Source organism: Carettochelys insculpta, chromosome 16, assembly GCF_033958435.1.
Source record: "Carettochelys insculpta isolate YL-2023 chromosome 16, ASM3395843v1, whole genome shotgun sequence".
In the NCBI taxonomy this organism is placed as follows: domain Eukaryota; kingdom Metazoa; phylum Chordata; order Testudines; family Carettochelyidae; genus Carettochelys; species Carettochelys insculpta.
The window spans coordinates 18,141,956-18,154,511 of NC_134152.1; the positions used below are offsets into that span (position 1 = coordinate 18,141,956).

The following is a 12,556-nucleotide window of genomic DNA, read 5'->3' on the forward strand; positions in this document are numbered from 1 at the left end:
TCTCTGTATTGGAATGCTCAAGAAACAATTTAACATCCATGTATACATTTCCTGTAAAATCAGAAATATGTATTTCCTGATTAACATACAGAAGCACTGTTAATGCAGTGATTAAGACAGTAGTAATAATGGCACTAACAGATAAAATTTTTTACAACAAACACTAATCTTGTCCTGACGCATACCAGCTTACTTTGTAGTTGTAATGCAGATATTGGCATCTACTGACAACATAACACTTTGGTTCAAACTTTGTATCATGTATCTGAGATAGGCGAATGATAAATGACCAACAGTGTCACTTGTCATCCACAATACGCTTGTCAGTTTAACAGTTTGGATGAGTGTAAAGCACTCATAAAAGTAATAGATTAATAGAATTAATTTAAATTAGAAACAGGAGAGACAAGCAATTCATATACATCTGTGCAACAGAAATGCACCGTGAAATGCTCCTACTATCCCACTCAAGCAGAAACTGCCTTATTGCCCCAAATTTTTTTTGTGAAAACAATTTGGGCTAAAATGAAAGGGTATTACACAGTCTCAGAAACCAAAGGACAAAATAACCCAAAAAAAGGCAGTTACCGTTAGCTGGTATTCTTTGAGATGTATTGCTCATGTTCATTCCATTGTACATGAGCTCACCGCATGTCTAAATGCCAGAAGGTTTTCCTTCAGTGGCATGAGTAGAGGACTGGTTCTGGCAGCTGCTGAAGTGACACCTGTATGATATATTATAAGGAGCACCACTGGCTCCCCATACTCTCAGTTTTCTCTTGCCAGAAACTCTAACGCTGGAGAAGGAGAGCAGTCATGGAATGGACATTAACAACACATTTCGAAGAACACCAGTCTCGAAAAAAGGTAACTGTCTTTTTTTCTTCAAGGGCTTGTTGATGTCTAGCCAATGTAGGTGACACCCATGTAGTGCTGCCGGAAGTGAGTAGGAGTTTGTGGACATGTTGACTGCTGTACAGCTCTACCAAATCCAGCATCATCTCTGGTTCACTGAACAATGAAACATTATGGCTGCGTCTACACGTGCACGCTACTTCGAAGTAGCGGCAGTAACTTCGAAATAGCGCCCGTCACGTCTACACGTGTTGGGCGCTATTTCGAAGTTGAAATCGACGTTAGGCGGCGAGACGTCGAAGTCGCTAACCCCATGAGCGGATGGGAATAGCGCCCTACTTCGACGTTCAACATCGAAGTAGGGACGTGTAGACGATCCGCGTCCCGCAACATCGAAATAGCGGGGTCCTCCATGGCGGCCATCAGCTGGGGGGTTGAGAGATACTCTCTCTCCAGCCCTTGCGGGGCTCTGTGGTCACCGTGGGCAGCAGCCCTTAGCCCAGGGCTTCTGGCTGCTGCTGCTGCAGCTGGGGGTCCGTGCTGCATATACAGGGTCTGCAACTAGTTGTTGGCTCTGTGTATCTTGCACTGTTTAATGAAAGTGTGTCTGGGAGGGGCCCTTTAAGGGAGCGACTTGCTGTTGAGTCCGCCCCGTGACCCTGTCTGCAGCTGTGCCTGGCTCCCTTATTTCGATGTGTGCTACTTTGGCGTGTAGACGTTCCCTCGCTGTGCCTATTTCGATGTTGGGCTGAGCAACGTCGAAGTTGAACATCGACGTTGCCAGCCCTGGAGGACGTGTAGACGTTATTCATCGAAATAGCCTATTTCGATGTCGCAACATCGAAATAAGCTATTTCGAAGTTGGGTGCACGTGTAGACGTAGCCTATGTCATGAATGTGTGCTCAGAAGACCATGTGATGGCCCTGCAGATGTCCTAGATGGGGACATGCACTAAAAAGGCAGCCAAAGAAGTTTGTGTTCTGGTTGATTTGTTTTTTAATAGAGGAGTATATAGCTCAAGCTAACTCATAACAGATCAGGATACAGTAGGTGATTCAGTTCAAGATATTTTCTGAGGACAACACTAGCCCTTTCTTCTTGTTCACTGTTGTAATGAAGAATTAAGTCAACTTGCAGAAGGATTCAGTGCACTACTAGCTAGAACGTTAGGGTGCATGAGGCAACCAAGTTGTGCAGCCACCTCTTCTTTGTCAACTAAGTCGCCCAGGGAGAGGGATTCCAGCTTTCCAAGAGGACTTGCTGTACCTGACTAGAACAGGTCCTTTCCTCTGGGTTCAACCACACACCAATCAAGATGAAGGAAGGTAGGTTTGGGAGCAGGAATGTGTACAAATTTACTTACTTACTTCATTAGGCCACATTGTTCTGCAGACTGGGGTGAGTTTATGGACTTCCAAGTTTACTGACTGTGACCACTGAGATACTTTGCCCTGTGGATTGGGGCAGGCTTACTGATTCTGGTCATTGGGGCCGCACTGCCCTGTGAAGTGGGGCTAGATTACTGACTTCGAACAGCAAGCCACAGAACCACATGCCTGTGGGTGGCCCTATAGACATGGTTTGGGAAGGACTGTCATTTTTTGTGACTTTATCTAAAATACCGTGAATCAACTCAAAACATTTCAGAATACTTTCTACATATTTTTGATTTATTGTATTACAAGAAAATCACCTAAAAAGAAAATCACTTTACTGAGATTAAACTTTACCACTCAATAGTAATTTTCTTCCAAACTGAACTTTTCAGTTGCAGGCAACTTCTTCTTTGGCTATCCCTCAATGCAATGATAATTTCTCCCAAGGGGATTCACAGTCCAATTCTTGGCCTGCAGATTTTACAACAGACCTAACAGGTGTAATCTTGGAGAACAGAGTTGTTGGCTGGGGTGCTGTGCTGCTTCTTTTCCCCGTTGTCAATTCTCTGTCTCATGTGCCTGTCTTTTCACCTCTGAAGCAAGTATTCCCAGTTTGTTGGGTTGATGGTTCCTTTCTATGGCGTAGTTCCAGTATGTGTTTTAAAACTCTTCCACTCGGCCTCTGTGAGCCCTTCTTCCCTGACTCAGAGAAGTCCATGCTTTGGGAGGCAAGCGTTAGGCATGCGTACATACATAGTGACCAGCCTGTGTCATTTTATTTCATGACCTATACTTCTATAATTCTGATATTGGCTGCAAAGAGAATGCTCATGTTAGTGTGTCACTCTTCCAAGCTAATCCTCAGAATCCTCCTGAAGAGCACTGCTAGAACCACTCCAGCCGCTTGATGCCATTTTGGAGATTCCTATCACTGAGGACTCATTTGGGTAGTTTTCTAAAAGATGTACTGGCACAGCAAATCCTGTATTCAATTTCTGTGTCAGGGTTGGCTTTCTGGGAGAGACGGTTGTCAAAACATAGAAAATGGTCCACATTTTCCAGAGGTTCTCTGCTAATGGTGGACTGTCGGGAGTAATTTGTGAGGCTCAGGGCTGGGAAAGTACTTTGATTTCCCCAATGTTAAGAGAAGAATGCAAATTTTGAAAGACACATGCAAAAATACTTGCTTTGCCATTCAGCCTTTGTGTGTGCAAGTATGACATTGTCATCTGCAAACCGCAAGTCACAGAGGCTAATTTCTGCAACCTTACTTTTAGCTTGGAAATACTGCAGCTTGAGGAGTTAGCTGTTTGTACAGTACTCAATCCTGACTGCATCAGGATTGCAGTTATGAACAAGAATCAGAATCACAGCAAGGCAAATGGAGAAAAGTGTTGGGGCAGTCATCTAGCCTTGCTTGATACTGGTGTGAATGATAAATGGTTTAGCCTCTGAGCCACTGCACAAAATGGTGGTAGTCATTCTATCAAGGAGTAGTCTGAAATCCTCAGCTGAGGTGCCCTCTGGGCCTGGTACCTTGTGATTTTTTTTGTCTGAGTGATCACACACTGGATTTCCTCAAATATGTCCACTACAATTTTTATGCACATGAATCTTTGTCCAGATAGCTGGAAGGAAGAGGTATTTATGTTCAATCCAGTTCTGCAGAGGCCCTCTTTACCAAGACTGCACTGGCAGCACCAACATGGCAAAACATGGCACCCCAAACATGGCAAAACAACTGTGTTTTTTTTTGATCCGCTGTGGTCATTATACAAGTTTCCATTCTGCTTGAGAGGCTAGGAGTGAATTTTTCCCACACTGCCAATTGGCCAAAGTGGAATGGTTTATTTTCACCTCTCCACAGGGGCTGGTGGCAAGCTGTATTACAATTTGGCTATGCCTAAACTAGCCCCCCCCACCTCGAAAGGGGGATCCTAATGAGACACTTCAGGATATGCTAATGAGGCACTGCAATGAGTATGCAGCACCTCATTAGCATAATGGCAGCCACAACACTTCAAAAGTGCCGCTTTCGATCGTGCGTGGCTTGTCTACATGGAGTCCTTTTCGAAAGGACCCTGCACACTTTGAAATCCTCTTATTCCTATTTGATTATAGCAATAAGGGGATTTCAAAATATGAAGGGTCCTTTTGAAAAGGACCCCATGTAGACGAGCCATGTGCAATTGAAAGTAGCACTTTCGAAGTGCCGTGGCTGCCATTATGCTAATGAGGCACTGCATATTCATTGACGCTCCTCACTAGTGTATCCGGAAGCATCTCTTTAGCACCCCCCTTTCGAAGGGAGTGGGGGCTAGTGTAGGCATAGCCTTTAGTACTTAAAACTTAGATAAAAGAGACAGGAAAAGGACACGAAAGACAGCATTTCTAAAGATCTCTGAGGTGACCTCGCTATATAAATGTTGCTGGACACTCTCAGATATTATAAGTGAATAAAATTGTAACCTAATTAAACTACGCCCTTGGTGTCCTACACCCTTTCTCCTCTAGCTTGGAGGGAGTTGAGCTAAGGCCAATTCTTAATTTATGGTTTCACCAATGTGTGAACAATTTGGGTCACAAAGCTTAAAATAAACAATTGCTTTCTTAGTTGTAGTACTATGGATAGAACTTTAAAATTACCAGAAAATGCAAAAGTGAAGGTTCATTATGCAACATGCGCAGAATCTTCTAGCATTGCTCTTGTGGTAAATCAGAAGTTCAACATAGTACTGTTATGCTTAAATTAAATATTATAAACCCTCTTACAAAATACGCCAACTCATTATAGACTTGAGTTGACACTTTAATTTTAAACTTTCTGACCTTTTAAGCTAGGAAACCATAACAATACATTAATATAGTTTGTGCACCTCTTTGTACTTTAGCTGTTTACTTCTGTGCAATTTTAATTTACTCCCTTTGTTTCTGTACTGATCATGCTGTTCTGTTCTACTTAATCCCATTAGAGGGGCTCGCTCCTCAGCCTCAGTTCACTTAATAATTGGAGACTTCCTCATTAATTATTCTATTCTTGCTTCTTTTGACAAGATCAAAACCTTAAGGCTTCCAATGCTAACAACTACATCATTATGTATTCATACCCCAACTGTTCATCAGGCGTGATGAAGGCTATCAACTTCAAACACTTGGTAGTAAATTAGTATGTTTATTTTAGTCAAAATAAAATATTTGTAAAAACACAATTTCTGTGTCTTAACAAAAGCCAGGTCTACACTACAGACTGATATTGAACTTTGTAACTCAAGAGTGTGAAAATTTGCCCCTATATAAAGCAAATTAACACCTTATGTAGAAGTGCTATATCAAGAGGCAAACCAAAGCAGCACTTCAAGTGTAGACCAGTCCTGAATGAGGGAAGTTGATGGAGCAGGGGTGGTCCCCTGCTAATGGCCACTCACCTGCCACCGGCTCCACTTCCGGTCTGGATGGTGCCCTGCCACTGTCCCCAGCTGGTCTACCTACCAGGCTGCCCAAGCCCCCACCTCACAGCCCTGCTGCGGGTTGCCCTGGCCTCTTGCCCCCCCCACCCTGCCATGGCAGCCCCAGCTCACAGACCTTCCCTGTCCTCAGCTGCCCTGGCTCCCAGACCTGTCACAGCCCCCACTCACACTGCAGCCAGGGCCACTGTGGCAGTGCTGGGAGCCAGGACTACTGCAGCAGCTTCAGCTGGATTTGGACATGGGCCACCACTCGCTGGCTACAGCCAGTTAGCCATTCCCCGGCACTGGTGGCCACTCTCCAGCCACTGCCTGTCAGCTACCCTCCTGCCACAGCTGGGCCACAACTCCGCAGTACTGGTGGCAACTACCCCACTGCTGCTGGGCCACTCAAAAGCTGCTGCTCTTTAGCCAACGCCAGGCCGCCATTCCGCATCCCCAGCTCCCTTACTCCCAGACCATCATTCACAACTGGCCCTTGGTTCCAGCCTGATTCCCAGCTAGCCCCTGCTCTGGACTGCCAGGCTCTCTATCATCCATGTGTAGCCAGACCAGAATGCACCATATTTCAGAGGTGCAATCTGTATAGACATCATTAACAAAAGTGGTAAGATCTACCACTTTAAATAATGAATTAATATGATTAATTCTGTACATTCCATTTCCTATCATAGGTCTGCTACTAAGTCCATGTCAGGCTAGTTGGTTCAACATCCACCCCGTCACAGGTACCTAAGGGACAGTTTCATTTTGGGTGCTTCCCGGTGTTTCTGTTTACAGGGGAAACTTCAGAACAGTCAGTGAGCTTTTGCTTCTCTTTTCACTATCCACTTTTTTCTCTTAATTTCTCTGGCTCCTGAGAAGACAGAACACTTCTTTGGAATAGCAATAAATGATCCACAATAATCCAATTACTTAGAAAAATACTTTTTTTCTCCAGAAGGCATAAGAAAGAAAAAGGAGAAAGAAAATCTGATGGTAGTATCAATACATAATGATCCTCCAAACACTTCTCAGACGTACAAGCTTTCAAAGTCTGTTTTTTTAAAAGCTGCTTTAACTCCATGCATTTTTAAAGAACGAGTAAGACATTAATAAGCAACTACAATTATACAATCTGATCAACAGAGATCTTAAAGCCATATTAATATTTCAAATATGCAGCATCTCAACACGTGTTTGTTTATAATTGCACATATTACATTTCTGTTAAAATCACGGGACTTTCACATTAATCACACTTTCCTATTAATACATTAATCAATGAACCACCTGGAATTACCTGCGGAAATCATAGAACTGATCTGATCTGATCCTATAGGATAGCTTTCTAAAACATTTAATAATGTAATTTTCTGCAATATTTTAGAAAATGACACTTTTGCAAAATTTCACTTGATTAATCCAGAAAGAGTTTGAATTTTAATTTTACCCAGCAAAAAGAAAAGAAAAATCCTACCCTGATAACCGAGACATGAATATAATAGTAAATCTCCCCACCAGCTATAGAACATGAAACAAGCACAGAAAAAGAGAATAGGCAGAGTAAAGACAAGGGAATGGTGAAAAAGGCCCACAATTAATATTAGTGCTTAAAAGGAAACGATACGCGATAATAAAAAATGTACAAATTCCTCCCCTAAAAGCCAGAGAGATCATTTTGATAGCAGCTTGACTCCACAAATGAAGTGAGAATTGTGATGGTGTCCCTAAAGCTATCCAGTACACAATATTTCCAGTGCTGATATTTTTGCTTTTAATGCTCTCTCTCTCTCTCTCTCTCTCTCTCTCTCACACACACACACACACACACCCTCTCTTTCTCAACAGACTTCTCTTATAGGGAGATTGATGATATGCATTAAGGGAATAGGGCAACACTCAGCTTCTGTACAGTTTGAAAATCCAACCATCATAACAAGAACACTTTGGTATGATTTAAGCTAAGGCATGAACTAGAATTATGGTTATAGCACTCCTTGATTTTACACAATGAGAAAATAATCTGGAAAGGCTTTATGGAACTGGGGACCATTATACCAATTCTCTAGAAGCTGTCAAAAAGACTAAGAAAAAGGAGATGCTGGGAAAGGTCCAATTTACCTGTCATTTAGGGGTCAATTATGTGAAATGCTCAGCATTTAGGCAGAATCCAGCAAAGTAATTAAAGATACGCTTATAAGCATATTAATAGTCCCACTGATCTCAAGACAAAGGAAGCAGTTTTGTAGCTTGAACAGAAAAACAGTAACAACAATTTAAAAATTGGAAGCCTGGTGGTTTTAAAGCCACCAAGGAGGAAGCAAACGTCTAGACTGCTGAGTAAAAAGAAGTTACGGACTGTCTCCCTTCATAAATCATTCCTCTTTCATCTGGTGGTCAGTACTAATCAAATCAGATTTAATTACTAATTTAATTAAGATAAGAAAATTATTGGCAGCACACATATCTTGATAACTTGAAATTAAACACCACTTATGGCTTGTCTATACTGAATAGAAGATCGACCTGGTAGTTGGAATTGGATTTGGACCTGGTAGTTAGAATTGGACGTATGTAACCTCCAGGAGAAAAAAGCCAGCTCGGGTCAGGGTTGATCTTCCGGAGTTCAATTTTGCACGTCCGGTGAAGATGTGGCAAACCTGATCTCCCTGGGGTCTGCAGTTGACCCCTGTACTCCACACGATAAGGTCAACATGACAGTATATAGGCTAGGTCTTCACTAAGGAAATAAGTCAGTTCTGATACATTGTTTCTAGCTACATAAATGCCGTAGTTAGAATTGCATATCTGAAAGCAACTTAGGCTATGTCTACGCTACAAGATAATATCGATTTTAAGTAATTTAGCCTGATTTTACCAAGTGCCTGTCTTCACTGTAAATCCCATTAGCTCAATTTATGGTGCACTAAAATCGACATAATAATGATATAATATCGTAGTAACCTGACGGGTGTAGCGTTCAGCTTGAATTTAAAATTCTGAATGAAGGGTAGTGAGGAAGCGCCATGTCTTTCAATCCAATTCACTAGCCTCCAGAGATGTCCCATATGTGCCCCATAATGCCCCATGGTTCTCTGCTCTGGCCTCTTCCATCTCTAATGCTCTCAGGTGCAGAGGAACAGAAAGATTTTAGGCAACAGAAATTTTTTTTCATTTCGGCACCTGGAAGGCCGTGGCCGTAGGGTCATGAGAGGCTGAAAATTCTCCTCTTTTAGTTTGTTATTAGTGTGGCTGTGGGGTCTGTGGTTTTGTGTACACCTCTGCTAGCTACCTTTTTTTTCTGTGCTGCCTAGAGCCAACCGCTGCCGCCCCATCTCTCCACACTCCCCACACCATGTGGCATCTAGGCTGCTTATATGACAGGAAAAGAAACTTCTTTTCAGACGTTTACTTGTTGCCCTGCTCCCCACATACACTCCCTTGCCTCTCCAAGAGGCGCCACATGGTCTGGAACTTTCCCTCGCCCACATTACATGGCAAGTGCTCTGTGGGTGGGGGGGTCATGCTTGGACAAGAAACTTCTTTTCAGCTGCTTACATTTTGTCCTGACCCCCACATGCCCTCCCCCCAGGAGGTGCCACACAGTCTGAAACTTTCCAGTGCCCAGCCGCACCACATGGCTTGAACATGAACCAAGAAAAAGATGTGCTGTGCAAGGTGCCAAGGCAGCTTGCATGCGATGAGGGTCCTGTAGCTAGCCAGGGGACGTCTCCCTGGTCAGTCACAATTTTTGGGCAACATAAGAAAATACTCTGTCACTTCTCATAATTCTCATAGGGGCTTTATTCAAAGCCGAAGGGGCTGGGTACAGTCAGGGATCTTTTAGCCGCTCAGGGGAAGTCTCCCTCAGTGGTCACAATTTTTGGATACTGGCTGTAGTTAGGGGTCTTTTAGCTACCCAGGAGGGAAGTCTCCCTCGGTGGTCACAATTTTCGGGTGCTGACTGCAGCGAAGGATGTTTTAGCCACCCCAAGCTGCAACTGTTTCAGTGAAGGCAATGTAGTAGCTATATAATTACCACAAGTCCCAAAGTAAGGCTTGCAGCAAGGAATATTCTTGTTGTTAGAGTCTGCTTTGGCAGATCCAAACCTGGCTGTAGTCTGGGGTCTTTTAGGTGCCCAGGAGAAGTTTCACGTGGAAGTCATGATTTTCAGGGCTGGCTATAGTCAGGGGGTCATTTAGCCACCCTGAGCTGTAACTGTTTCAATGATTCATTGCAGTTTTAGTGTAGCACCCATGTCTACGTAAAGAAATGGGTCATCTTTGCCAGGAGTTCTAAATTCAGATGCAGTTGGTGGGTCCTGCCCTGGAATGTCAGCCCGCATCCTGGGCATGGATGTTGCATTGCTGGACCTCCTTCACCTGGACTTCCTCCATGTTGCACCGGGGGGTGGCTTCATTCCGCCAGCGTGGTGGCCATCTGGCATAAGCTTGGGCATTATGGTGCTTCACCTTGGGGCTTAGAGGAGATCCTCCTCGCCCCACAGGTCCAGGAGGGTCTGCACCTTTCACCCAGTCCAGGAGCGACCCACCTCTTGGTGCCCTGAGTTGGCTCTTGGGCCTTTGAGACAAAATTATTGACCTGAGGATCTTCTTTGCCAGGAGGTCTAAATCCAGATCCAAGCCTCCAAAGATCCAGTGCTTTTGCATCCTGTTTTGAAAACCTGTTGGCTGGGAAACCCAACATCTTTTTTCTAACTTTTCCTAAGTGCTTTATTACCCCCCTCGCTCCCCCTCCACTCAATTATAAAAAGCACATCTCTTATACAGGCAAGACAAACCCCGCCTGGAAAAAGGGACTTCTTTTAATACAGCAGGGGAATGAGGGAAATGAAATGTGGGAAGATGTCGTCAGATACCCACATCCACTTGCAGGACATTTTTTCCCCATGCTACACCAGTTATCATGGGTATGGCCAACTTTCCCCCAGTCCCACAAAGTTTGTTTCCAGCCACCAGTCCTGGCTCTCAGTGTTTTCTACTGTTATTTAGTTGTAATTTACCCATAAATGTCTGAAGAACCCAGGAAGCAGTGCAAGTGTTGGTAATGCTGCTAGACAATACTGACCTCCCATGGTCCAGCAACTTCTCTCATCCGGCATTGGTCAGGTCACGAGAATGCTGGATTAGAGAGGTTCACCCTGTATTTTACAAAATACACGTGACACACACAAGGTTTTTGTTTTTATCTCCAACAGATGCCTAAAAGCAACATGTACCTCATTTTCCTCAAACATGCGCTCTAAAGCATATCTTTGACAGTGACCTGAGACATGTTAGAATACATTTCAGATACAGGGCCACCTTGGAGGAAATGATTAGATGACTTGAGCCACAAATATCAACCCCTCGGTCCATCAACAAAGATGAAGATTTCCTCGATGGAAGGCAGCATTTAATAATGCAGGCACAGCAGGTCGAAGAACCAGTGAAGGCAGTACTCAACAAGAAAGACATTTGGAAGTATGTAACCTCCAGGAGAAGAAAGCCAACTCTGATATCCCTAATTCTGCTGGAGGTTAGCAACCGCTTTCAGGCTCTCTGCATGGGCAATTCAGCAGAGACTGCTGTGGCAGAGAACTCTCAGAAAGAACAAATGAAAAGATCATTCCATTACCAGGAAGACATAGATTGCATAGTCCCAGGGATGATGGTTCTACGACCACCATCCTTAAGAGAAGATGGGAGGTAATTGTGGATTTCCTCCTAAGAGGGACAGAGTCATCCACCTGCTGTCCAGACATGGAATCTCAGGAAGTTTGCTGCTTACCAAGAGCTAAAATCCAGAATGTGAATGAGAGTCTTCCGAAACTCATCAAACCTTCGGATTATCAACCATTCCTACTTCTCCATGTAGGAACTAATAATATGGCCAAGAAGGACATTAAGCAAATTACCGCAAATCATGTAGCAATGAGAAGGAAGATCAAGGAATATGGGGCACAAGTGATGTTCTCATATACCCCCTCTGTTGAAGGGGAAGGGGTCCAGATAAGGATCATCGAATTGTGGAAGTAAATGTGTGGTTGCACAAGAGGTGCCAGAGGGTGGGCTTTGGTTTCTTTGACCATAGGATCCTGTTTCAGGCTACAAGGATTGCTAGGAAGAGAAAGGATACACCTAATGAACGTGCATGTGAGTCTTCCAAAACTTTCTCCTTCATATTAGCTTCCCAGTGGATACTGCCCACCAGTTCTCTGAGGGAGTCAAAGTCTGCCCTTTTGAAATCCAAGGTCTGTAATTTATTCATCACTTTTTTCCTTTTGTCAGGATCCTCAAATCTACCATGTCATGATCACTGCAGCCCAGGTTGCCACCCACTTCTACTTCTACTAGTTCCTCCCTGTTTATGAGCAGCAGGTCAAGTTATGCATGGCCTCTGAAATTTCAGGAAGAGTGTCTTTGCAGGCAGGCTTGCAAACCTTTAAACTAGGGTGGTCAGGGAATAATGATATAAGCCCTGAGACAAGTAGGGAAGTGAGGTACTGTAGAGAAACACAAAAAGGAAAGAACAGTGAAGGAGAGCCCAAAATTCAAAAAGGCAAAGATAGGTCAATCAGCAAATATTCTAAGTTGTTTATACTCAAATGTAAGAAGGCTGGGAAACAAAGAATTAGAAGCCCTGGCACAGTCAGTGAAGCGTGAGGTGACTGGAATAACAGGGACTTGGTGTGATGACTCACATAAGTGCAGCACAGCCATGGAAGGGTTTAAACTGTTCAGAAAGGTCATGCAGTGGGGAAAAGGAGGAGTTACGCTATATGTGAGAGAGCAGTATGACTGCTCAGAGTTCCAGTATACAGAGGGAGAAAAGCCCATTGAGAGTATTTGGGTTAAGCTTAGAGGAGGAAGCAACA

The 12,556-nt window shown here is 43.8% G+C and overlaps 1 protein-coding gene across 4 annotated transcripts in view; it reads right to left on the reverse strand.

The window, feature by feature from the left end:
- SNX29 (sorting nexin 29) overlaps positions 1 to 12,556 on the reverse strand; it is a 487,403-nt gene that overhangs the window by 235,966 nt on the left and 238,881 nt on the right. The gene's annotated exons all lie outside the window — the stretch shown is intronic.